At 39.8% G+C, this 22,690-nt stretch overlaps 1 long non-coding RNA gene across 3 annotated transcripts; it reads left to right on the top strand.

The window, feature by feature from the left end:
• The first annotated feature begins 831 nt into the window (after positions 1-831).
• On the top strand, positions 832-22,434 carry LOC143523464 (uncharacterized). 3 transcript variants are annotated; one of them, XR_013133352.1, is made up of 5 exons: positions 832-964; positions 18,878-19,011; positions 19,102-19,173; positions 20,168-20,323; positions 21,853-22,434. It is a non-coding gene; the product is annotated as an uncharacterized LOC143523464 (long non-coding RNA). The 3 variants fall into 3 exon arrangements; XR_013133353.1 differs by having other exon boundaries at positions 19,102-20,323; positions 21,853-22,134; positions 22,269-22,434; XR_013133351.1 differs by having other exon boundaries at positions 19,102-20,323.
• Positions 22,435-22,690: the final 256 nt, after the last annotated feature.

Genomic DNA, 22,690 nt, shown 5'->3' with positions numbered 1-22,690 from the left:
TGTTCATAACTCTTGAAAGCAGCTTCCTGTTGGACTGACAAAGGCACAGGAAGTGCAGCAGGCAAAACTGAAATTTAGGTTATTTTTGACACCTGGTTAGTGTGGAATAGTAAGTCATAAGATACCATATCTGAAATATATTGTTGGACCAGAACCTTTAAAATTAAGTTCAGAAAACACTGTCACCCTTCATAGTCTTATGTGGCAGGCTGGGTGCCTTTCTGGGGCTGTTAGTAGCTGTCATCTCTCACGGATAACCACTACTAACATTCAGCACTATCCAGTCATTTTTTCTATAGCTACTATGAAGGCAGAAGTGTTTTCTTTTTGAAACTCTTTTTTTGGGGGGGCATTTGTTCATGCTCACTTATTTTTTCCTTTGATGTTTTATTCACTTGTGCTATTGGACCGCAAGAAAGCATGAGCTATCTTGTGCTTACAAAGTATGAATGCATGTCACCCACTTAATATAATAATGAACATGCTCTTTGTAATAACTTGTCCGTTGGCTAATGTCGGATGGATATTAATAACATCTCGACATTTTGCATGAAAATCTCTCTGTCAAAATTCATATTTAATATTGATGGTCTTGTTACCAAAAAGTCCCTAACCCTCAAGTTGACATTCTTGAAAGTTGACATCTATTAAGAGATTCTCTCAAACACCTGGGGGAAGGGGTTGGGTAGAGACTAGCAACCTTCCTTTTGACAGCATCACCAATGTAGCCACAAGTCAGCACAGCCAGTTTAAGTGCATGTGAAGTGTGCCACTGCTTTTCTGAATTACCATGTAGGGTCGGAGTGCTCCACAAGCGTGTTCAGAGAAGAACGCTAAGTGGTTGACCAAACCATGCAGGCACCAGACTGCTTCACTACGCTATGGTGGAGGAGAGATGAAAATCCCAGGCTGGATCCCAGGCTCAGGACAGAAGGGACACAGCAGCCGGGTGTCCTACAGCCTGGTAGGCTGATGATTTCTGAATTAATTGTTAAAATGCACCGTACAATAGTATTTGGGGTATGTCTCTGTATTGCAGCCTTTAAAAAAAAACTTTTCTGATTCTGTTCAGAAATTCACTGATTCAAACTTGATGTCTTCTCAGCTGTTATGTGTTATGTATATGTTATTGTATTAGCAAAAAGTACAGTACACAGCAGTCAATATATGGTAATCATTAAGTTTATTTGTTTCTCAAGCCTTGTACAGTTGAGGTTGGCATCAGATCTTCTGTATAGCACTGATTTTTTGAGAGAGCTGCATACATTGCATGCATGGCTACATCACACCCAAACAAGCCCTTTAGACTGGACTTGTCACAGACATTTGCCTCTCAACCACGGCAATAGAAATAATTGTTATAATGGGATAAGGGATAATAATTGTACCAGGGATAAATTAGCAATTAATCATTTGCTTTTAGGATCTGCCCCTTTTTTAACAATAAACTAGGCTTTTAGCATGTTGGGCATCCCTTACTGTTTGGTCAGTGCAGATGTGGCATTTGGAACACAAATATGTGTTGTGTTTTTATGAATCTGATGAGAGTCTCTCTGGTAGGCACATTAAAAACACTTTTCAAAAGAGGTTATTAAAAAAGCCATGGTTGCAAAGGTTAGCTAGTGACTCCTGTTTACTATAGGCAACCAATTCATTATTATCTTTTTTTAAATAACATTTTACATTAGAATAATGTTTCTTTCTTTAATCAGGTACATTGGCACATATATGCAAAGTAATTTACAACATGCAGAACTGTGCAGAACTATTAAAATGGTTGGCAAGTATGAGTCACTCACTAAATTATTTATGTTTACTGACCAGGAAATGCTGAGAATGCTTGAAAACCGGCAGAGCAGAGAACCAGAACAGATCATTTTATGGTTGTGATCCACACTGCAAGACACACATGTATCTCACAGATCATTCTGGATCATTTCCAAGATTACAAAATAAACCAATTTCGAATGGTCTTCCCTGTCTGGTTGGCATGGTAACATTTCCTAAGGTTATACCTCCTCCCCACACATAGCACACACAGATATACTTACTGCCCTGAGCTCCCCCACAGGGCTTGACCTTTGTACACATCTTTGTGTTTCGCACTGACTCAGTACATGCCAACATATTTCCTGCAGGTTAACAAGAGGTCCGGCATAGAAAAAGCCTTTCCTAGGGCAGTCACATTATAACTGTTGAGTTCTATCCACAGCCATCATCGCTTAATTTAATAACAATTTCTCTCAATTTCTCTCTTTCATTGCAATTAACTTAATTCCCTTAATTTGGTGATAATAGAGCAAATTTTTGAACAAAAATGTTATTCATCAATGCCAAGTTCCAAAATGTCATCTTGCTTAACTTCGGAGAAACATAGTTTCTAAGCTTTATATTTGAGCTTTTTCTGAGAGGGTGTGTTTATACATTATCAAAAGTATATATACCTACAGTAAGGGTTTCCAAATCACCTTGGTGGTCATTTATGTGCAGCTGTCTATTGAGGCAATACCTTCGGTGTCCTCAGGAAGCGCTTTTGCATTGCTGAAACCTGCCCGACTATTCAAAGGCATGCTAATGGAGTGTGGGTGGTTGGTGCTGAAGATGTGGGGAGGGTGAGCTTAAGGGGTCTGACTGCTTCTATCCCCTAAAGAGAGCCTCTGAACCTCACTGTTAAAAAAGACATGCAAATGGACTAAGAGTCAGCCACGATAACGCTATCAGCAGAGGCAGAGCTAATTAAATATTCCATGCCATTTGAAGTGTTCTGCACGGCTAGTGAACAGGGCAACCGAGAGGAAAGTTCACCATAGGGAGGTAGCCTAAGTGAAGTCTGTAACTGTAAACAGAAGCTGAGGGTATGTCTGTGTGAGTGTGTGTGTGTGTGTGTGTGTGTCTGTGTGAGTGTGTGTGTGTGTGTGTGTGTGTGTGTGTATGAGAGAGAGAGAGAGAGAGAGATGGCGCGTTCGCCTTCATGCGTGTCTGAGCAGCCGGTGGAAGGGGCAGATTTGCGCCCCTCGGCAACAAAACTGAAATGTGAAAATTAGAGGACTCAACATGGGCTCGCTGTGACTCAACAGCGCTGTGCGGAAAAACAGCGGCACGAAAATCCACATGAATATTCGAAAATGATGAAGTGAGAGGCCCACGACTCAGTTCCCACCTCGGCACTATGACAGATGGGGAATGCATGGCGATACACACACACACACACACACACACACACACACACACACACACACACACACACACCACACACACACACACACACTACACTACACTTGCCAAACACTGTATTAGAAACATTATACCTACATTCACTGGCTATTTTATATTTGTTGCAGGTGGCCGGTGTCTGACCGCAGGCCAAGTGTTGGCTAGATATTTGTTTTGGGTGACACCTCACTCTCAGCACAGCATGACCTCTGACATGATAACTGGCATGGGTGTGGGTGTTGAGCTGGTACACATGTGGTGCTGGGGTTATACCCCTATCATTGTCACTGGAGGGTTGGCAAAACAATATTCAGTCAACAGCAGTCCTGTTGTAGTGGGCTGGAGCCAGGAGGCAGACACATGTGCTGAAGAGAGCTAGTTTTATTAATATGATTCTTGTAGCCGAACCATGCCGACATGGAGGGCACTGGGACAGCGGGGTATGACTACATAACACAAAACCAATACACTAACCAGAACTCAATAACCAGAAACACAAGGGCCATACACAAAAAGGGAAGCCAAACGACTAAGACAAACTAGAGCTGAGGAACATGAAAAAACCAGGCATAGTAGACGCTCGAACCACATGTAGTAAACAGCAAAGATGTGTATGAAAACAAGCAAGCCTACAGACACATGAACAATAGAACATTGACCTACAAACACTGACACCATACCACAGGGAATATAAACCAAACAAAACTCGAAACAGCTGAACACCATGGAAGCAAGACAGACAGGTTGAAGGCGGAGCCAGACGTGACACCTGTGGTAAGAAACTGATCATTAAATAGTGTATAGAGGGCCTGTAATTCAAACTGTGCATTGGTTGGGAGGGGTACTCAATAAGCATATTCCACTGCAGATTACTGATTACCTATTAAAAAGGTATGTGTAACCTAATCCAGTGGATTACTACATTAAAGCCATGGGACCGGGTTGTTTTTCCATTAGTTTTGGACAGAGGTGGAAAGAGTACTGAAAAATTGTAATTGAGTAAAAGTATCATTGCCTAAAATCTACTCAGAGTAAAAGTAAAATTACCCATCTCAAAATTTACTCGAGTAAAAGTACAAAATTACTTCATTTAAAATGTAATTTGAGTAAAAGTTACTTAGTTACTTTCAGTTATTTAATGCATGGATGAATCATGAACCAAATTCAGTTGTTTTAATAGATTTCAAAGCGTATTTAAGTGCACATCCACACTTGCAGATCAGCTGGGCTCAGGAACATACTTCCTCACAGCACAAGGACAGTCACAACCTGTACCATAAAGTGCAAACAATTTTCAGTCCTATTGTCTAACGGACAACACTATGATAAGAATAAAAAAAAAACAAAATGCACACAAAATTAAGTGCCCACAAGATGCCACAAATCAAACTAAAATGCAACAGCATTCCACTACTCACAATAAAATGCCCACAGGATCCCACAGAATCTGATAGATAGAAGATTTAAAGATAGAACAATCTCATCCTTTTGGAAAAAAAGTGCACCAGATTACGACCTGATTATGAGACAATGGAAAGGGAGCGCAAGGCAAGGCCACGCAATTGGCCTTCAGTTCTGGGACTCAGAAGTTTAAATTTCTGCCTGCATTTAATTTTTCACCATCAATATTTTTTTACTCAGTAATGTGAGTGCGTTCAAATGTAGTGAAGTAAAACTACTTGGGTCAAAATGTACTCAAGTAAAAGTAAAAATTACATATTTCAAAAACTACTCAGAAAATTACAAATTACTCATAAAAAGTACTCAATTACAGTAATGTGAGTAAATGTAATTAGTTACTTTCCACCCCTGGTTTTGGACATATAATTTTCCATTACTTAGCAGGCCTGCATTGGTGAGAATGCCCTTTGCAGCAGAACACCCAATACCCACTGTCCTGCCACAGTGTTAGGCTCCAGTAACCCAACTGCTAGTCTTTTCAGTAATTATAATGCAATCCAGTTGCTGTTGTTTTGTGTTTTTTTTTGTTTTACCTGATATGTACCTGATCACTGGTATATGTAGTCCATTACATCCCAAAGTGGCGATACATAGAAAACAGTGCATAACAAATAAGGCATTAACAAATTGGCTCATCAGTGTTTCGCAGGATTCTAGGGTAAGATGCTCAATGCAATAACAAAAAATCACAACCTACACAAGCTGAGGGTTTGTTCTCCCCAAATAGTTTTTTTTGTTACTACAGACACATTGAATGTGTTGATAGATTTACATGATTCATTTATAATTTGATCATTTATAAAAGTAAAAATTCTCAAGACAGTCTAAACATTCCAGTGTGCTGTTTGCTCTCCCTGAGGTAATACATTAGACATCAACCCAACATAGGCAGCTGAACCTGCAAGAGATGGATTAGGAAAGGTGTGTTTTGCCCCAAAAGGTATAAGGCAGAAGCATATGACACAGAGCAAAACACATTTATTTCAAGTGGGTGAAATGAAATGACCAGAACTCCACTTCTGGCCTTTTGTCTCTGTCAGATTGAATCAAGCTGATATGGAATTGCTCGATTTGAGTGGAACCTGCTTATTTTGTTTGTCTTTCGTCGTTTTTTAACGGCCAAACTCTGGAGAGGGAAGCTTAAACAGAATACGTACAGTTACATTCCTTGTCGTCTTGCTTATTGTTGATATTTTTGGAACATGACTGGTTGTATGTGCATTGTAACCTTCTGAGCTCTGGACTTGTCTTAAATGAAAACTGTGTTTGTAGTGTAAATTTGTGGCGTGAGTGTGTGTAAGAGTAAACGAGTAACACTATTGTAAAAAACGAGTAACACTCCTGGTGTTTTTAGGCACGTTATCTTAACATTAAATGCTCTTTTTACCCATTTAGATGCATGCGTAGAGAATGTTAGTTCCTCACACTGAACCAAACCATATCACATACCGAATGAGTTGATTATGCTGTCGAGTGGCAATTCAGTCTCAAACAAAGTGCTAAGCATAGCCTACAATGTGTTGTCCTGATAACGTACGTCCCTCAAGTGTCGTAATCTCTTTCATGTACACTAGCTCTGACTCTGACCTCCTATCATTGACCTGACCTTCCAGTGTAAGAGGCATGTCCCATATGTGTTTCAGGCATGCTTAGCTAAATATAATCCTGAATATTTTACCAAACTCACAGACTGCTTTAATCACTCTTGACACAAGGCTGAACTGAATGAAAGACATAATTCCTTAACCTTGGTTCAGATAATGGAGAGAGTGGTATCTTAATCATTTCAAATGCAGATTGGCTGCCAGTGAAAATTCACATTAAAGTCAGGTTTGATCATGTAGTTGTGTAGCTTTGCAGTGTATCAGTTAGGGCTTTGATGGTGTTTCTGGAGCTGGACTAGCTTTGGCGGGTGTAGGCTTGATACACCCATCCTCCAGACAACATTTGACCACAATATTTAACACAACAGAAAGACAGATACAGAAAGATTTAAATATAAGGAAAAGATATAAAGATGAAAAAAATCAGCATAGCTGGAAAATTCTTGTTTATGATGTTTGTTTACTTCTTAATTTAGATATAGCTAGTAAACCAATCTAAGAAAACAATTATGATGATTTCATTTAATTTTAAACACATTTGATAATAATTTAGATGCCCCTCCCCTTGTGTTGTGGTTCCTGTGGTGTCATTGTCCTTGGGACCTTTATTTACACTATATTGCCAAAAGTATTCGCTCACCCATCCAAATTATAGGAATCAGGTGTTCCAATCACTTTCATGGCCACAAGCAGAGGTGTATAATCCAGGTTCAGAAAGTAAAAGTCCTCACCAGGATTTTGCTCAAGCTTGGTATGCTCAAGGAAGCCTGAGCAAAATCCTGTTGAGGACTTTTACTTTCTGAACCTGAATTATACACCTCTGGCCACAGATGTATAAAATTAAGCACCTAGGCATGCAGACTGTTTTTTTTTTACAAAAGAATGTGTTTCTCTCAGGAGCTCAGTGAATTTCAGTGTGGAATTGTGATAGGATGCCACCTGTGCATTCGTGAAATCATGAAATTTGTAGAACAGCTGTATTATAAGAAAATGGAAGTGATTAGGAATGACAGCAATTCAGCCACAAAGTGGTAGACCATGTAAACTGACGGAGCGGGGTCAGTGGATGTTGAAGCGCATAGTGTAAAAAGTGGAATGGGTTGCCAGGAGAACGGTACTGACTGCATTGTACCAAGTGTAAAGTTTGGTGGAGGGGGATTATGGTGTGGGGTTGTTTTTCAGGAGCTGGGCTTGGCCCGATAGTTCCAGTGAAAAGAACTATGAATACTTTAGCATACCAAGACATTTTGGATATTTCCATGCTCACAAATTTGTGGGAACAGTTTGTTTGTTTGTTTGTTTGTTTCTCCAACATGACTGTGTACCAGTGCACAAAGCAAGGCCCGTAAAGACGTGGATGAACTTGACTCCTGACCTACTCCCAATAAAACAGCTTTAGGATGAATTAGAGCGGAGATTGAGAGCCAGGCCTTCTTGTCCAACATCTATATGTGACCTCACAAATGCGCTTCTGGAAGAATGGTCAAAAATCCCCATAAACACACTCCTAAACCTTGTGGACAGCCTAACCAAAAGAGTTGAAGGTGTTCTAGTTGCAAAGTGTGGACCAACATCATATTGAACCCTATGGATTCAGAATGGGATGTCACTGAATCCATATAGTGTATATATAGCAATATAGTGTATGTTTTGGTTTAGGGTTGCCCTGCCTTAACAGATCCAATATTTAGCTTCCTTTCATTACTCTGCCTATTTGAACTCTGAGAATTTTGGTTTTTGTCACTGGTCATTGTATTATGTACGTCATGTTCTGTGTTTGACTTCCTGTGTTTGATTCAATTGGTAATTTCCTTGTTACATGTTTAATTTTTGTCTTGTTCCTTGTCTGTTGTTTGTGTTTAGTCTCCTGCTCTTAGTTATGTACTCCGTTTTTGTTCCTCTATCTGACCCCCCCACCCTGACCCATGCTAATGTTAACTATATTGGATTTGCCCTTATAAATGTAGCTCCTATCTTCAGTCCTGCCCCTGTTCGCTCATCATCACATATGGCCTATATGGCCTTAACTTATTTTTAGTTCCTCCCCCAGATAAAATTATTCTCTCCTAGTTTAAATAAGAGTTGCCCGTATCTAATTAATGAAATTAAAATCTCAAAGGTCTGAATATAAGGCAGCCTAACTGTGTCAGTATTTTTTTTTTTGACAAAATTTCCTATTGGTTGAAATACAATGTAGAATTCTATTTAGAAATTTTAATATGATTTATAATAATAATTATTATTATTATTACTTAATATGTCAAAGCAAGTGTCCATGGGTATCCTCAGACAACTTTCCCTCTACTCTTCCCATTTTGGAAAAACATAAGCACCTTAAAGTCATTTTGACATGGTCCTCAATAACAAATTGATAAATGCTGCTACCAGTGTATCATTATTCCACATGTCTCCCTGAATTATCTTCGTCTCCTCCCAGGAAAACCGTGTTTGCTAGATTGGATGTTAGCTAGCATGCAGCTTGGGCCTCTACTTGACATATTTTAATTGCCAATAATGTCAAAAGTGGCTCGGGGCATAATTAGCTAAAATAGCTTTCTATTTTTATATACTGCTCTAATCTGTAATAATTCTGGATTAACAAGGTATATTCGCAATTCATTAAGATGATAGATAGCCAGCTGCAAAGGTTATTTGGACTACAGGTAAATGTGATGATAGCGCAGCAACACAACGCTGCATCAAGTGTGTATCACATGTATGATTAGCTAATCACCAGTAATGATTAGTTTGCACAATATTATCAGCACTGCTGGGTCAATATCCTTTGACCGTTCTGGCATCAAAGGAGATTTACAAGTTAAAACTGAAGAAACAAAAAAGGAATTTTTGCATTCTTCCTGGCATGCTAGTCTGTTGATATTCTGGCTGTTATATTCTATCAGGCAAAGCTAATCAAGCATAGATGATGACAGCAATGAGGATGAAATCTCGGAAGCTGCTGTAAACGGCCAAGAGGCGGGGCCCAGAGAGAAGAAGGGGGAGGGAGGAGCCCGGGGGGGCTGCCACGTGAGGTGGAGCGTGCGCCCACGGAGGCAAAACACACCGCTCAGGCGCGAGATAACCCTTTTTTTCTACATTGCTGTGGATAGTGTGGGGGTTCCATTGGGGCTTATCAGCCCCTGTCAGGGTGTATCAGCACCTGTCATGTCTGGAACCAAGAAGCCTCACCTCGTCATCGGTTCCTGCCCTCTGACTGTCGCCTTGCCAAGTGTGATGTGCCCGATCAAACAGGTGCAACCATCCGACGTACAAACCGAAAACCAAGACTCCCGTCAAGCAGTATGAATATTTCTACATGTGATATTGTTTTTTTTATTTTGGTCAAGGAAGTAAACTATAGACTAATAGCTGCAAGCAGCACTCAGAACAGAGCTGGTAGATGATGGGTACTTCAGTTTCACTGGTTATGAGCTTCGAAATCATATTTAAGATGTAGTGGTAATCAGTGGCAGAGCCAAAGGGGGGCAGGGGTGGCAATTGCCACCCCCAACAAAGCCCTTGCCACCCCTAGTGCCACCCCACTGGAAATGGTAATTTTAAGAGAAAATATGTGTTTCCTTTCGTTCATTTGTATATGGACCCCTCTGATAAAGCCTTGGTCACTTCTTGAAAAAAAGTCTAGCTCTGCCACTGGTGGTAATATGTTTCTCTGTTTACACCAACTGATTAAATGATTGGTCAAACCTAGTTTAAATCACACTGCTCCAGCTGCTATATGATATAACATCTCTGTCTCAACAAGATGGCTAAAACAATCTATGAGAAGGACGTAAAGGAACTAAACATAAATTAGTGATATAGATAAACAATTTTCATTCTTTAAATACAACACGGCATTTAGTAACAGCACCCACAGAAGGCAGCAGATAAATGCAGAAAGACAGGGCGAATACAAATGGAGGTGAGATTTTATCACCATTTGTCCAGCTAAAGGCATTATTGCATTTATAATTAACCTAAGATGTGTAAGTGGGAGACATCAAGATTTATTCTCTAATGTAGCCTACGTTGTATTATTTTATGGCAGTTTATTGTGACAATTTAATGTTAACAGTTTTAAGCAATTAGTTTAACTAAAACAGCTACACACAAGGCATGAGGGCATTAGAGATTTTATTATATATTTTAATACTGAATCATCCCCAGTGTTCAAATTAAACCTACATTTCCTTCTGCAGCAGTGCAATAGTGACAAAGTGCTTCAAATCCACAAAGACAGTAGGTCGAATCTTTTGAAAATACCAAAGAAAGAGGATTAAATGTCAGCAATCTGCATATTATAATATGCCAGCATGTCCTTGCACTATATTCTCTTGTTGTACCCTTTGATAAAGCACGTCCCTCAAGTCATGCCAATTTAAAGATATGAGTTTTATATTGGGGTTATGGTTGACGGAGCCCTTCAGTACTAGGGTTTCATGAGATGAAAAACCACAATAGGGTTCCACCTGGAGCTTGTTGAAGAGTGTGGTGTTCCTAACGTGCCTGCGCTGACAGGAAAAACAGAAGCAGAAGCACGTGGATGATCCTCAGAGCGGCAAGCCCGCTGAAATCACATGAGCATTTCAGGGCAAATCAGACACATTTCATCCTGTCAAAAATCCACAGAACATTGCGAATCAGATTTCATCCCATCAGACATTGGAGGTCTGACGCAACGTTATTTGTCACTAACATACATTTGTTAATACTGGAAACATGCAGTGAAGGCCTTATCATGGCAGAGTAATGTTCTCCATAAAACCGTGTGCGTGGACCCCGTGCTAGTTAGCTAATTAATTGCCTAATATGCTAGTGTGTGGTTTGTGCACACATGTGCGATTAGATGCAGAATGTGAGGTAAAACGTGTCTGTGCTCGGCGGGCAAACCTACAAATAGATACCCTGACATTCTGTTGCCTTTTATTAATTCATAAATGTCAGGGATGATCACTGTGCTACAGAAGTGATGGCTTGTTTTGGAAATTTAAAAGTCACGGTCACACATGCAGTGCAAAACATGAGCATCTGAACACAGATGATACTAACTGCTGGGCCCCATTCATGTTGGCCTTCCTAATATACAGAATGTTTTAGAAATATTTATGTAATTATTTTTTTTGTGATCATTTTCAATGCATGAGTACATGTTGCAGAGAAATCAGTTTATTACTTTTTAATGAACTGTATGACTATGTCTATGTAGTTGGAAGTGAAAGGATCTTTCATTCAAAATTTTTTTAAAGCAAATATGTAAAAAAGTGTTATATAATTCCATTCACGAATCAGTGCTAACTAGTTGACATGGATTACTGCTGTGAATATCAGATGAAACAGTTATGATGGCACGTACACACTTCGCCTTCTGAATTTATCAACCGGCTGCCAAGAAAGGCTCAGTAACATGAATTTCTTATATGCAGCAGTTTCACGCTATGGCCACTTTTATATATTGTGCTGAACAAAGGTTGTGAAATATTAATCAAAGTGACCTGTATCTTTATGAGATGTATTTCTATGGAGACCTTGCTCATGCACTGAGGGAACATCTTTAGCACCGTCTGGCATAACACCGAGGGTGCAGGAAACAGAAACACCCACTATGTTTAAAATTTCCTGCTTCTGTGTTTTAAGAGATCCTGGTGAATGATTAAAGGAGGGTAAATGGTCACATTATACATGTATGGAAATATTAAAATTCATCCACTTCCTCAATAATGAAATATGAATTATTCACTGGAAATTGACCTGGAGATATCTTGGAAAATTATGCAAGACTGCAACATGTAATTTCTGATTCATGAAAGGTTGCACGTCACACAGCTTCACATGGATGCTGTAGTTATTATAAGCTATCTGTATATTTTGATCAGGCAAGAGTGGACTGTTAGCATCAGCATTTGACTAAAGTTGTGGTTTGAAAGGCTACTTCCCTTTCACTGTAGGGAATTCACAAGAGATCACTATATGTTCACAAAGGTTTATATATATATAATTCACTTGGGAAGAGAGGCCGTATAACAAACTGAGGCAGGCTACTAGAAAAATATATTTATGAATATTGCACTGCTGTAAGTTGCTCTGGACAAGAGCGTTTGCTAAATGCTGTAAATGGACATGTAAATGAACCATTATGAGCTGCAGGTGTGGGTAATCATTGAGAGGAACAGCAAATGAGCTCTGGAGCAGACCCACCCATGTAGATACTTCCTCAACAATGGATGTTTTCAGAGTTCCCCATTAAACCATTCAATTACAGAGCTGTGCTTAAATTCAGCTTATTCTTTGTTTTCGATGTTCTAAAATATTTCCCTTCCTCTAATTTAGTTAATGATGTTAGCTTAATTAGTAGTAGCATCTCAGTAGAGGTCTCCCCCTTTGCGCAGAAGAACACACATTCTCCAGTGCACAAAGCCTCCGCCTCATCATCTTTTCAACCTGCATCACGTGTGCAGTCAGATTAAATTCGCATCTAAAACACACACCTGTTGGGGCACTTGTAGCAAAAGGGGAAAAGGTGGATTCTTTCTTCCCATTCTCAGGAGAATATAGTAGTGTTCTTCTGGTGAAAAACAGCACACTGGTCAACTGGGACTCGAGCTTAAGTCTGGACTCTCTAGGAGAGCAACAGGGCAGCAGGGCAACAGGGCAGCAGGGCAACAGGGCAGCAGGGCAGCAGGGCAACAGGGCAGCAGGGCAACAGGGCAACAGGGCAGCAGGGCCACAGGGCAGCAGGGCAACAGGGCAACAGGGCAGCAGGGCAGCAGGGCAACAGGGCAACAGGGCAGCAGGGCAGCAGGGCAACAGGGCAGCAGGGCAACAGGGCAACAGGGCAGCAGGGCAACAGGGCAGCAGGGCAGCAGGGCAACAGGGCATGCCTGTGGGCAAAAGACGAACTCTCTGGATGTTAAAGTATGAGGCATTCGTTTTAAAGCCTTTTGAACATGCAGTAGATGATAATGTTCAAAACCTGCTTTTTTTTGTATCTTCTCTATTTCCGAGAAGTCTTAAGTCTACAGATCTCACTAATTAAGTGGATTAAAAGACGGATAGAGGAGAAGAACAGACATTGTTTACACGTTGTGATAAGAGTAGCACAACACAGACAATGACTGGAATTCCTGATGAGAAAACCATTGTGAACACAGATGAAAAGCACAAGTGACCTTTAGCAGCCGTAAATCAAATTCTTCTTGACATGGATGTGATCTGTGTGATTGTAGAACTGCAGGGAAATATGAAAATAGTTACTGCTTTTATTTTTCAGAAGTGGATGCAAAACATTAAATTCCACTTTTATGCCCAACTGGCTCCTAGGATCATCTGTCAATGCTTTGCATCTTAGTTTTGGGGAGACATATCATTATTGATATTACTATACTGAAAAACAGAAATATAGTATGTGAGAAGACCAAGATACAATTCAAAGCCAACAACTGCTAATAACTCAGTACATCTGAGCAGAAACAGCTTTTTAAACCTGGCACCTATGCAATGTTTAGTAGCTGTTCATTTTATAGAATTTCATCTTGTTTTGAAATATAAAAGCAAGATAATAATATAAAACAACATAATATTACATTGATAATACAAGACACTATTATTATCTATCATCAACTATAATTACCGGTGCTAACATTTGCAGTCAATTTTAATGAAAAGATATATGTTTATATTTTATACATAATATATAGCATATATGCTATGTGGTCTATTCAAAGTTAACGTGTATAATGCATCTGACTTTAGGATCAAGCACATTCCAAATGGCTAACATCTTACCTGAAGGTATAGTGAGGCAATATGTTTTTTTTTTTTTGCTACATGTGCTGCAATGTCATCACAGCAATGCTTGAGATATATTTGGATGTTCTCTGTGGCTCCCTACCAAGGTCTGGGATTAGGATTATATGTAAGAGTGGCCCAAGGCAATGACTGTAGTACCACCTCTGCTGGATTCCCCATACAATCTCCTACATCCACTTGAATCCCACCATGCAGTGCAGCATTAGATCAGCTCCAAATTCTCTCCTGGGTAATTAATTCACGTTGAGCTGTGCAGTGGGCCAGCTGCTTTAATCTGCCCGAGATGTCGTTCTGTTTGTATAAGTAACAATGCTAAGTCTTCATTTGCCACTCTCTCCAGCCCCCTCATAAATAAACTAATTAACTTTGACTTGCCAGGGAGGCTAGAGGGGGGAGAAGCAAATTGTCTCCTACGGCTTCTCAGAGCTTCCTCCACCACATAATGCACCACCTTACACGAATACCAATGCCCCCTCTGTTTGTCTCTTGGCATCATGACACAAAGGCATTGTGTGAGCAACATAAACAATAAGGGTCACAAGCAAGTGACACAGAGTCCTGCTGCATATATTGCCAGGAACAGTAGTAACATTTGACTAACAATAAAGAAACTCATGTTTAGAAATGACATTGTGTGTGTTTTTTTTTTTACAATCTCATACAGGGTTACCAACTGCTAGAATTTTGTGGCAACTGAATGTGACTTAATCTATCTTTTGTGTGTCATCAGTGGTAATATTACATCTGTTCTTGAGCTCATTATTTTATTTTTCTAATGGTAAATTTTAGGGCTGTGGAAGGGTGCTAATCCCAGATCTACCTATCTCAACAAGGTCTCCCAAATGCAGGCAAACTGAGCAGTTGAATTTTGCAGGTGGGAGGTATAACAACTGAATGAAACAGTGTCTACCGAAAAGGGCACTATTGGAGATAAGGGGCAAAGTGGCAGTGATTCATGCCTAGTTATGTACATGAACATTGCCAAGCATTTTTGTCTGTGTATTTTCTCTGCTTGATTCTGTTTGGTCCAGCAAAAATAAGGTCTGCTGTACCCCAAGGGGGTATTTGACATAAGATTATGCATTCTTTTTTAACTTCGCTCCATTTTAATAGACCCAGACTCCTTGTAGGAGATACACAAAGTGTTCCAGTCTAATAAAGTCGTTCCTGTGTTTCTGGCAACTTTCCTTCTACTCTTCCATTCAGTTTTATATGAGAAGCCATGAGGCTAAAAAGTGTGTGTCAGCAATATGATGTTCATAATAAAAAAAAAAGCCACAGCAAAGCAAGCACATCTTAAAATAGTTTTGAGAGGAGAGAATATTTATTCCCTTTAATGATTAGGCCCTCTATTGACTTTGGAGAAATCTAATATTCAGACTCCAGGGCTATAGGAGTCTTCAGCCTAGCAATGCAATCTTAGAATGATCTCTAGGATGATAAACACTTATAACCCTCCACACAGTTCATATTGTCCACCAACAAAGTTCCTTAACATTGTCTCTTCTGATGGACCCCACTCTGATAATGGAGAGGTCCTCTACATACCCTTAGGTGGCCTCCATGTCATACGTAGAATACAACCAGCAAGGCCTTATCTTTCTTTTACAATAAATTTAGCTCTTCAATGCAATCAGAAAACTAAAATGCCTGTAAGCTGACCATGTCTATTAGCTAAAGCGTACTGTAGGTTTAAACTAAATTATAGGTGCTTCTTTACCAAATGTTATTCTACTTCCCCAGTGACTTGAACAAATGACCACTTTTTATAGATGTGGTATGCACTAAGGCTATCAGGGCCATCTATAGTATTACGTCAAAGGGTGACACAGGATGAAAAACAGGTCAGCGTCAAGGAGCCTGCGCTCTTACCAATGTTCCAGATTGTTCCTCGGCTTTTGGTTGGCCCTCACTGGCAGTCCCTGCTTTCAGTTATTGAAATCATTGCTATACATACTTACCATGTTGCTTTGTATGTGTATGCCCTGCATTACAAAGACGTTTCTCCTTGTTCCTCGTCATTCTGTGGGTGTTATGACTATAGATTTGCCTGTTTATTTTTTTTCCTGTCTTTTGCTGCAATGACCTTGTTAGCCTGACTTGACAATGGCTTATGAAAAAGCCTTATATATTGTGGGTATAAAGCTGTGATTGTATTAGGTGCTGATGTAAGCACACAACAACCTTCAGTTCCGTGTTTAGGAATGCTATAACATACCAGTGATATTTCACACGATTTTGTGAAATATTTACAGGAAAAGTGCCTTAAATAAATAAAATCCATGGTGTGAAGCATGTTTGAAAAATCTTGGTTGTAGCTGCGTTGTCTAGTTGTGTTCACAAAGGAAATAGTTAAAGGAATAAAAACATTTACCCAGTTTTCCATTATACGCTGATGTAGTTTATTATAAAATACATATTTGTCTTTTCCAGTTTTGCACTGGAGCTGCTGATACACTCCTGCCAACCAAACGGCAGGTCAATGAAGTCAGTACCTCAGTATTTCAAACCTTACTGAATGCAGAATAGACTCTCTTATGTGGTTCCTGACACTACACAGAATGCTGTTATCTACAAGAATGTCAAAAGTCTGGACAAAAGTTGAGCTTCAAGATGGCTGCAAGTATTGTTTTCAGATATATGTTGTACTTTTTCCCCCCATTTTTGTATTATCGGTATGTCTGGATCAGTATGTCCGACTGAACATTTTATGATGCTGTCACTGGCTCCCACACCATTGACTAGACTAGAGGGATGTACAGTGCTGTCAGGAGAAACATAGTACCACTGTCCCTGCCAGTAATCCCCGCTCTCCTCCAGAGATGTTACCCATACTCCTTTTGGCAGCTTCATTTTTTGATCCTAATCGATTGAATTAGTGTAGGGATGCACGCTGCCTGGAAGGTGTTTATTTCGGATGTTTGGCACAAAGAGGCTTAGGGTTGTACGACAAACGGTGTGATAAAGAAACGAGCTCTTTCATGCTGTGACATTGTCAGTGGCACTGCGGCAGACTCAAATAATCTTCCTCACTTATTTGACATTTTGATGTCGTGTTTTTACTTTATTCTTCCTGTCTTTGGTCTCTTGGAAGTAGGAAAATACACACTGCATCTCGGTGATCATCTTATCACCTTAAACATGCACCTAGGCCTAGCACACCGAGAGAGGCTCTCTTTCCTGTGAAATCACTTTAACAGCTTCAAAACATCCAAGACTTGTTTAAAAAACTATTTGTGGTTTATTACTTTGCAGGAGTTGTTAAAGACACACAAACAAATCGATCATTGTATGAAGGTATACAACCTCAGATTAAAATTCCTTTAACAAGGGAACATGTTAAAGACAGAATCAATTAATCACTAATAGATGATAACATATTTTAAGAAATCAATGCCAGAATAAAAAAAGTATAAAAAATATAATGCTTCATGTTGAATCAAGCTAAAACCGCTTAGCTTCATTGTGCTGCGGATACAGAATGATTGGATACATTCAGGATTTATGAATGCATCTGCTTTTGCCATAAAATAGCACACCTACGACGCAGCACGGCGGTGGCTGTGCTCGGAGTTCAGTGCTAATCACGCAGCTATTCTCCCATCTGTGTTCCATTTTTTGAATTGTTTTCATGCTGTGGCTCAAAATCACACCAATGAAAATGCTCCCTGAGGAAACACTACATTTCACCCTTTTAATGTTGCCCTCGGTGACGCTCTCCGCCACACATTTTTAATGGTGCTGAGGGGAAAAAAAAACAAACAAAACAAACGATTTAGTTCTGCTAATGTACATATTCCATTTAGCACAGGTTCACGCAAAAGGTGATAAGTCACTGGGATAGGAGAGCATTTGTTGTTTGGTTGTTAACATGTAATAAAATGGTTTGAGATTTACTTGTAAAACATTCTCGGAGCTGAAGGATATAAGACTAACAGTGTGACACTGCCCTTTCACAATCCATGCAGCAGAACTACTGTATACTGTATATAGAATGGATCCTCCTCTGGTGTAGTCCCATCTGATACCTGCTTTGCCCGTAAAAAAATCTCCAAATCCTCCAAATGCTTGTCAAATCAGCACAATGTTTTAATGTGACATTGCCTTGAAAGCAGTAACATTAATTCTTAATTTATTCAGTGTATGGAAATATATTCAAATTCATAAGCATGCCTCGCTCTCTCCTAACAAAAATGCACGTGAAAAGAGATGCAATTGAAATGACGTCTATTTTCAGACATCTTTATCTCCACTAGTCTGATCACCTATGCACAATTTCCTCCATTAAAAGAAAAGGCTTGTATGATTAACCTTGGATTGGTGCTACCATGGATATGGGTCTATATGTAGAAGGTAGCCGCATATTAGTTCAGTCAGGGTGAACAGGCTGTTCATCAGAAACACTGATAAAGCAATGGAGTTGTACGCTGACTCCTCCAAGTCTTGCCCCAAAAAAGTCTTGAGTTTCCTGCTGTGATAAGTTTGGAATACCAAAATGGATGAATAGGCAGCTTTAACCATGATTTAACACTGACCAGATCAGGTATAGACTGCTTTAATGATACTTGAGCAATGTCAGTCTCCTTTATAAATACTCTTTGTTGATTGTTATTTCACTGACATGACTGACAAGCATTATAATTACTTCTGATTGAAGACAGCTGTTGCATAGAATATTGCCTAATGTCAACTGTTGCAATTTGCATGAAACGATTATTAATAATATGTGACTGATTTTTTTTCTGTCAATTAAGCTGTCTCTCAGTTTAAATGTGTGTCACCTGCTCCTCCAGACCGTTGTCATGTGCGGCCTAGCAGGAGCAGTTCTGCTGGAGGGAGAGAGTGTGTTTGTGAACGCACACTTGCGTTTGGGAGGTGTCTGGAACAATGGGGAGCTGATTAAATATGGACCCATGCTGAATCCCAGGCAAGCTGGTCAAGTTTATTCAAGACTCTTCACTAAAAAGTTAAACCCATTAATTTTCAGAAGCTAATGGGATACTTTTCACCTCTGCAGAACAGGACCCGGCCATCTGCTTGAGGGAGCTAATTCACACTCCACCACTCTGGAATTGGGGACACACAAACAGCTGAGTACAAAGCTATGCTCACACACACACTCATGCATGTACACACACACACACACACACACCCACACACACACACACACACACACACACACACACACACACACACGTCTCTCCTAGTCTTTGGAGCATCTCTCATAAGTTTATTATTTGTACATGTGTCTCATCTGTGCTCATACCTGCTATCACACATTGCTAAAATAAAACAGATAGAAACTAAACTTTTAGATTAAACTAAACTGCACATACAATGTCATATCTATAGTTTTCTCTACTCAATTAACCAATTTTTGATGTTGGATATTTGACACCCTAATCCCATTTCGTCTGCAACAGCTACTGGTATTTGAATAGACACTGCAGACAAGCATGTGAAGCCTCCATATTAGCTGTATTAGCATATTCTGCAAAGCCTAAAAAATAATCCAGAGTCGAAAGCTCGGATGGACTCAAAAACATCCTGATCTAGCATAGCTTAGCATAAGTTAATGTTTATATTCATTTCTGATTCATATTCATATAAGCCAAGTACATATCTAGGGCAAGAAAGGGGTGGGACAATGGAGGGAAGACTGTGTTTCTGACATTGGGATTGGATCGGATGTGCTAATGTGCAGAGTTTGTGTTTGTTACATATTATTAATTATTCAGAATAGAAACTTAGACTACAATATAGACTCTAGACAGAATACTAGGTGTACTTTCTGCTTGCCAACGTGATATAATTTTTGTCCAGACGTAAATGTATTCTGTGCACAAGGTCAATTATACCATTTCCTGCTTAATGACATTATATGAAATGTATAATGTCTAAAGATTACTCTTCTGAGTTAGATGTGAACAGAGTAGGTTGCGTCTGACACAGTTCAACACCTACACATGAATGATACATAAGGAAGAGACTCTAACTCATTTGACAGCTAAAGCAGAAGCTACTATCAGCAACTCCTCCTTTCTACGTATGTCTCTTACTTTCACTTCATGCCCTGTGCACAGTACCCAAAAAGAACCCGGAGCAGGGCCAAGGACAACAGAAGGCATGTTTCCATCTGATCACTGCACAACAAGATGTGTTCGTCATTGTTGGGCTAATGTTGCGTCGTCCACAGTACGGCCTCTGCAGGCTTAGCGGAAACACAGAGGCATCTGCGGGTAGGATCCCCAGGGCTGAATCATACACACTTGGTATTCCTCAAAGGACCAAGCTGGCACCACGGGTCTGCTTGGCTTGTCTCGGGGTAATGCACTTGCAGCACAAAGAAAGCCTGATTGTCTGGCTAGCTTGATTTCATATGCAAAAGATCGAGCTTTGTTCCACTACTACTTAGTGAATTGGCAGGCTGTTTCATATTTTATTTTTATATATAATTTTCTCCCAGACACAATTAATACCCATAAACCATGAATAAATTCATTTATTAAGGAATTAGCCTAAAAAATCAGACAAATACAGCATTATATATTCAAATGTAATCAAATAACCAGGTTTATGTCCTTGACTTGCACTTTTGCTTCAATATTCTTACATTTATCATGCATTTTCACCATATTTGTGATGAGAAATCTGTGTAACACATAACAAAAATTGCAGCATTTGCAGACCCCCATATGAAAAAAGTTTCCGATTCGTCTCAAGTTCCTTTGCTTGTTCCCTGCTACACCACTCTGCATACACAGGGACGATGAAGGGGGAGGTGACAGGTCACAGCAAATGAGAATGAAAGAAGCACATATAGCCAAGGCCAATGGGTAGACCCCATATATCCTCGTGTCCATGCATAAAATCCAAAACAATGGTAGCTTCAGTGAATCAAAACGTTTTGACAGTCCCTGACTACAGAAAGAATTTTAACGCATGAAAACTTTTTAACACTTTATCCAGCTGGATAAAGAAAAGGGGCTTGATCTGTTAAAAGTAACTTTGAAAGTAAAATTGATACTTTTTCTACTGAAGAATGTGAACTGTTAGGAAGAATGTGGATTTAGTGCGGAGCTTTCAAATTCATAAGACTTCCAAACCCAGTCTATCACACCTGGCTTTAACATGCAGATGCTTTGTAAGGCTTTGATTAGCTAGGTAGGTTTACTAAATTAGGCCTGACCTGGAGATACATTTCAGATGAGTATATGTCTAGAATCATGGTGAGGCACATCTTTCAAGAAATCCTAAGCATGCTTTCAGTGATGAATAAAATATATTGGCCAAATGTAATGAAGAGAGATATTCAGTGAATCAGTTGATAATGAACTACGAACATTGGCATAAGACTGAATTCAGAGCGTTTCCTTTTTAAAAGTAAAACCACTTATATTCCAAAAACTCACTGGTGGGTCCAGTCGCTCATTTCTTACTATCGTAATTGCACATGTTTAATATTAGTTTTTATTCAGTTATTGAATAATTCATGGAACCTTTTGAATAACAATTTGAAATTTACTGATCGGGATTAGTGGATAAAGACATTGCAACAATATGGTAAATTGTACATAAAGGTTTATCGTATCCATTTTACACATCGTATCACATAACAATGCTTATTACTTTCTTATCACTTAAAGGACATCACCTGTTTGAGATGGTGATGCTTCTCTTCCAAATGTTCTTAATGACATCTATATGTGGTTTGAAGTTCAGAATGCTCTGATGCCAAGAATGGTATGATGGCTTCCTCTCCTTCTAGTGACTATGGCCACAACTGATGTGTGGAAGACTGTGTTAATAAGGATGCTGGAGTGCTCAGGGGATGTGCAGACCAGGACATCTCATAGGACATAATATAGTTCCTTGGACATCTCAACATGTTTTTGAACAGTGCCGATGACATCTTCAGTGTCCTGTGTCCTTGAGAGTCCTGTCTTTAGTGTGTTGCTCTTACGCACATGACCATGAAGTGCTGCGAGGGTCTAGTCATGAGGAACATTAAGATCCATCTGTCCCTCTCAGTGGACCCCCTGCAGTTCAGGTATTGTCCCATTAAACAGATGACGCAATTGTGACCTTTTATCCTGGCCTTCACCCATCTGGACAAAAAGGCCACATACATTAGAATGCTGTTAATAGCATTTCAGTTCAGCATTAATCACCATTATTCTCCAGACCTCTGGGACTGAGCACCTGATCACCACCATACGCGACTGGATCCCGGGAGCTCTCAGGAGATCTCAGATGATCCAGAACAGAAGTGGCACGTTCACCACTACCACACTTAGCACTGCACCCCCCTGCCCCCTGGGCTCCATAGCCAAGAAAGCCCAGCAGCCCTCCCCCCCCCCCCCCCCCCCCCCAATAATTTTAGGAGGGACAATAGAGAGTATCCTGAATAGCTGCATCATTGCCTGGTTTGGGAATTACATCATCTTGGACCACAAGACACTGCAGTAAATAGCATGGATATTTGAGAAGATCATCACAGTCTCTCTGCCCTCCATCGTGGAGAATTACACCACACGTTACATCTTGAAAACCTCCAGCATTGTGGATGATTCTGCTTTTGTGTTTATTGGTTTTGTCTTTCTTAT

This window comes from Brachyhypopomus gauderio, chromosome 9, assembly GCF_052324685.1.
Source record: "Brachyhypopomus gauderio isolate BG-103 chromosome 9, BGAUD_0.2, whole genome shotgun sequence".
NCBI classification, from domain to species: Eukaryota; Metazoa; Chordata; class Actinopteri; order Gymnotiformes; family Hypopomidae; genus Brachyhypopomus; species Brachyhypopomus gauderio.
The sequence above is the reverse complement of the archived record's forward strand: the minus strand, read 5'-3'. Positions and strand labels throughout refer to the sequence as shown.